Genomic DNA, 6,165 nt, shown 5'->3' with positions numbered 1-6,165 from the left:
AACTGAGTTTGATTTAATTGAATTCTCATTCTAATATCTCCACTGCCTTGGTGGTCTCTTAAAAGAAGAATGAGACCCATCAGACTTGTATGTGTTGCTTTAAACCAATGTCACCTTATCCTGTTTCCAGTTGTGAGGTATGTGGGACTTGCTGACGGCCTTTCCTCGATTTACATGACTGAAAATTGCTGGGCATGTCAAAATGAGCTACCGTGTCCAGAACTTCATGCACATTCTTACTGGCGAGAGCTTAGTGGCGAGCTGTGTGTGACGAAGCTGGCACTGGGCAAAGAGTTAACAGCTACATTTTCCCTTTCTCTTTTCATCAGACGTACAGGCTTCTCTTCTGTTTGTGAGGTCCAAAGCCCCCATGTTTCTTGTTCCTTGACGCTATGTTAAATGCGTTGTACGTGCATATGGTCATTTATCAGTTGCACACAGGGCTCACCACAACGACTGAAGCCTGTTTGATTCTATCGGAGCAAGTCATGGACTCGTTGGAGTGAGTCACTGGCTGACTTTATGTTAGGTAGAATGCCCAGAGAGGACTGGGCGGTCTCATGGTCTGGAATCCCTACAGATTTTATTTTTTCTCCAGCCGTCTGGAGTTGTTTTGTTTTTTCTGTCCCCCCTGGCCATTGAACCTTACTCTTATTCGATGTTAATTAATGTTGATTTATTTTGTTTTATTATTGTGTCTTTCATTTTTCTATTCTTTAATATGTAAAGCATTTTGAGCTACTGTTTGTATGAAAATGTGCTATATAAATAAATGTTGTTGTTGTTGTTGACTTCATTTCTTTGGATTAGAAAATGAGATCTTACATAACATTTGACTTTGTGCTTTGTTCTGCCATAACAGTTTACATATGAGGCATCTTTTTTTCTTGTACCTTGGACTTTTAATTTCTTTAACTAGTTTGGAATTTTACATAATTTTTAATTCAGAGGTTTGTGTGTGTGTGTGTCTAGTTTATCTAAAGCTGATTGGAGAAATTTACACTATATTGAAATGTGTTCTATAAATGAAGCCAACTGATAAAGGAAGCTTTCCTGTTTCATTTCTTCACTCTGACATGATGCTTTGAAGAAGGCACATGGGAGTTCCACCTGCTGATGCAGATAAATGACACCCATCTTTGGACTTCATATACAGTATTATGATGGCTCGTGCCTCTTGTTGATTTATTTAGTATTTGTCGCAGCATGGCCATTGGTTGTTATTAAGCATTATAATCTCATTTTTGTTTGCCTCTTAGCTGAACGCAACTCCTTTCTCACGCTTCCTTTGAGAGCACTAGATGTATGTTAGACATTCCTCCTACTGTTTCATCACTCACAAGCCCATAGAACTAGTTTGCTTTGTAAATGTCTTACTTGATAAGAGACTTTCTGAAAGCCAGACACAGATGAGGCATGTACTCACCGGGGTGATAATGACCCTCCAGCGTCAGGTTTCAGTCCTGGTGTATGCTACTTTGGGCAAAAGTCACAAACGTCGCCTTGCAGGGGTTACCACAAGGCCACACATTTGTGGTTCAGGCATCCCTTAGCATGCAGTAAGGAGACGCTCTGTTTTCAGACAGATGGCACAAAAGATCTGGGATTTATTTTTAGACAGTGTCATTTTTCGTGTTGGTAACAGGCTTAAAATGCGGCTATGTAAGACGTGCGTTCTTTTGACTAACCACAACACTGAGAAGCTTCCAGCCAAGTTCAGTTCAATGAACAGCTGTTTGAAAAATGGCAAAAAATATATCATGTAATAACAACACAGAAATATTAAATAAAATGGCTAAAGATATCATTACAGTGAGCCACGTTCTGGGCTGCTCACCGAATATGTGACCTGTAATTCAAAGTAAGGAGAGGAGCAGGTTAGCCTGTCGTTTTGTCTTCTGCAGTTCAGTTTTATGTTCGTAATGCCAATAAAAACTGCTTATTGACTGATTACTTCATGTGGGTAACACTCGGCAGTGCCTGCGGTTCAAATGGACCTACTGCTGAATATTTAAAGGGACATTAGCTTATTTATAGTGTCTTCTATTTGAGGTTTCTATAAAAATCAAGTGAACCTAATAAATGGTTCATTCTTTTAGTAAGAAGTATGTGAACTAGAACATAAAACATGTTTTATACTGATCACTATTAAAAAGGAAAATGTAATCCCTAAAGATTTTACAACTAACTGATATAATGAACCTTTATATAAAACAATGAAACCGACAGTAACACGTTGAATTACCCTTCATGGTCATAGCATGTTAATAAATGTTTATAGACTATTAATCGCTGATTTATAGTGGAGACCCAAACTAAAGTGTGACCACATATTGCATGTAAGCATGGCTCTCCATATAAGTAGCTCTACGCTTTTATAGTTTCTAAAGTTCTCTAAAGCATACAGCTCATTTTCCAAGTTTGTTACGCTGACTTATTTACTCCTTCTTTAACAATACATCAGGACAGGGCAGCATGCGGACAGTGACCGTGCTGAGGACTCGAGAGCCAGTATCCATAAAGAAGCAGTGCTGACCACTGTGCCACCAGGCTTCCCTATTAAATGCTGTATAGCAATCAACCCAAGTTTTTAAATATAATGGAAAGTTAGGGGAAATGTTAAAAAAGGGAAGAAGGGGTAGCTGCTTAAGGGAAAACCATATTTGTCCTGTTTTAGATCTTTGTGTCCATTATAAGATGTATAAGAAATTAAATATTTAACAACTCTCCATGTACATTTTCACTTGAGTGGAATTAAAAGGAAAACAATGACAATTTATCATTTTTTTTTTCATTACTTGTTTTCTGATGGTGGTCACAGAAGCAGTATGCTGACCTGGATTGATAAGGCCTGATTATAACCAGCAACTTCCATAGGCCATTCTTGGAAAACACACATACCACTCAAGAGACGTGATCTCTTTATGTTGTCCTGGAAATTCCTGCAGGTCATGGGTCATGTCTTGTATACCTGCTGACTGAGGCTCCAAGGGGTCCTCCTAACTACTGTACATGCTCAAAATATCTAAACTGTGTTCCTCCTGTTCCAAAGGTGTAAAGGTTCTACTCCGAGGTCTTTCAATATGGTTGCCCTTCTCATCTTGTCGCAGAGATTGAGGCCAGCAACCCAGCACAGAAACCTCATTGTGGTCACTTGTACTCACAATCTCATTTGTATCATTACTAGCTATGAATTTTAAACATAGGATAGAATAGAGACCAAAACTGTAAACTTCATCCAAGAACTTAGCTCTGCTTCAGCACCACAGTAGTGCTATAACATCTGGCCGCTGCTCCATTTCCTTGGTCAATCTCATCATAACCTCCACCACCACTTGTCAACAAGGCCTCTGGTAATGTAAACCTTTGCAACCTACCTGAAAGTTGTTTTCTGGGAGAGGACAATGACCTTAGTATGGAGTTACTAATTCTGCTACAGATCACACCTGATGAGGCTAACAGGATATCATCCTCATTTACACAGAGATACAGTATTATCTCTGTGTAATCTCCAAGCCTCAGCAGAAGACAAGACAAAGCCACTTCAAAACATTCATCAGCTACTTGAACAAGCTCACCTGATGCCAAGTATGCAAACACGTCACTTTGCAAAGAGAGTGAACAAATGGATCAGTTTTGAAAAACTTGTCAAAAGATACTACAGAGTACACGGACAAATCACATCTGGAAAGGATCGGGATACCTGTGACCCTTCTAAAATACAATTAAAAACCAAGAGTTGCCTCACTGTTTCAGGCCACGGCAGATTCTGTATTGTTCCTACTGGATCGGCTTAACTATCGGATGGAGTCTCCATTCCATCGTTCCCAAATAAGGCTTTCCTCAAGGAGGCTGAAGACTGTGATCCCTTGGTAAGTGGATCTCACCTTTTTGTCTGCCTTAGTTGAAATTGGGACTACTGCTCCAGCCTGCCATTTCTGAGGCACCATCTTCACCTTTCACACAACAGAGGAGTGTTGTGGGAGACAATATATGCTCGCAATAACCAGTGCTTTCATCATTTCCAGTTGAACCCTCTCCATCCCTTTGGCAACCTACAGAGAGTTTAAATCACCACACTGGCCTACATTAGTCACAGACATGGACCCAATCCCAACCAAGGAGGCAGAATCCACTGGGTTTAAGAGTTCTTCAAACTGCTCCTTCCACCTGCCAATAATATCTTCAAGTGAGATCAATGCTTCCTCGTCATTGCAGAGAAAAGCCTGAGTAACCTTTCTCTTAAACTTTTTTGGATCATTAAATGCTTTGTTAAAACCTCTTCTACTTCAAGTGAAGGTCATTCTCCATGGGTTCACCAAATGCAACCCACACAAAGCCTTTCATTTAGGCCACTGGTGAAGTTGTTATCTTTTTGGCCTGCTAGTGCTTCTCAGACAAATCAGGAGAGGCTCCCGCTAATACTGCACTGATGGTTACTTTCTGCAACCTAAACAGCATCCCTCACTGCTGATGTAAATAACTGTAGCCAACGTCCTTCTGGCTATGGAGCCTTGCAGCTGCCTCAACTACAGAGATCCTGGACATGGTCTGTTCAGTCTAGTTGTCTCTGACCCCTTCTGAGACATACAGTAGGTGCTGAACATTGACCTCATCCAAACAACAGTAATCTGATTGTAATTCCAAGAATACCCTCACTACTCATCTGAATGTCCCGGGTGGGTCTAGCAGGCTCTTTATCTGACTAAGCCAGTTCTCCACCAAGTGATGATCTGTGTTTTACCTGAGTGTCACAAATACTGAACCTCAGATAAGGCTTTGGACTTTAAACCCTGAGATTGTGGATTGAAATTCCACTACTGACGCTGAGTGACCCTGAGCAAGTCACTTGACCTGCCTGTACTCCAATTGGAAAACCAAAAGAAATGGAACCAATTGTATCATAAAATGTTGTAAGTCACTGTGGGTACAGGTGTCACACAAATAAGTAAATGTAAATATATATCTAACACATAATATTCTCAAGTCTGCTTAATGCAAACCAGAAATATGGGGAGCCGCAGTACTTGGTAAAGAGACAGAATCGGCCCTGGACAGAACACCAGCCCACCAATGTAAAGCCCACCCTTTTGCCCTACCATACTCCCACTCACGTTTGGCCAATTTTGAATGAACAATCAGCCCACCCAGCATGTCTTTTTGGTTTGGAAAAGGTAACTAAAACATGGAAAAAGCCTAGAGGTGTCATTTCAAACCCAAAACACAGGAGTCAGAACAGGTAACCACCGAACCACCTTGCTGCCACTATTATGAAATCTACTTAACCAAATGTATGTTTTATTTATACATGGACGTATACATGATAGATATTTCATGGATTGCAGATAAGACGACACTGAATTGTTGCAAGTATGCAGTTGAGTTGACACATATACAGAGTATTAGAAAAGGGACTTATTGCCTTAAGATAATCATAATGTACTCTATTTGCCATTTACAATATCTTGTATATGATATTTATTCTTTGCATACCCCAACTTACAAAGAGTCTTTAGGGTCAGAGCACAAGGTCAGCTACTTGTAAGGCGCCCCTGGAGCAATTGCAGGTTGAGGGCTTTGCTCAAGGGACCAATGAAGTAGCATTTCTTCCGTCACTGCCAGGATTCAAAGTGGCAACTTCTGAGTTACCAGCCCAGATCCTTAGCCACTTTTACTTATCCATCTATCTATCCATCTATCTATCAGTAATGTTCATATCTATCTATCTGTCTATATGGTGCCTTTCACATCTATCTATGACCAGGCCAGAGCCTTTTTGTACAGGCCATTGATCATTTACACACACTCCGAAAGGCAAGGCCAGTTTAGAGTCATTCAATTAGCCAATGTCATTAAAAGTTAACTTCAGAAATAAACACACACACACAAAGACCGGCGGAGATGTGCAGACTCAACACAGACACCAAGTCCTCAGAGCAGTGAGGCAGCAGCCCTAGCTATCGTGCCATTGTTCTCTGCATGTGGTATACTGTATTTGTGTGTTTTAAGAGCCATTACAAGGCTTTTAAATTAATTGCTTACGGCTGATATTCATGATTTGGGTTCACTCATAAGGAAATGTTTGCGTTTGGTTCACTTAGACTATTACTGGACTATTTATTACAAATGTCATATCCTTAAAATAGGCAAGACAATAGGAAGTTG

The sequence above is a fragment of the Polypterus senegalus genome, chromosome 8, assembly GCF_016835505.1.
Source record: "Polypterus senegalus isolate Bchr_013 chromosome 8, ASM1683550v1, whole genome shotgun sequence".
Lineage (NCBI taxonomy): Eukaryota > Metazoa > Chordata > Cladistia > Polypteriformes > Polypteridae > Polypterus > Polypterus senegalus.
This window is presented reverse-complemented; position numbering follows the sequence as displayed.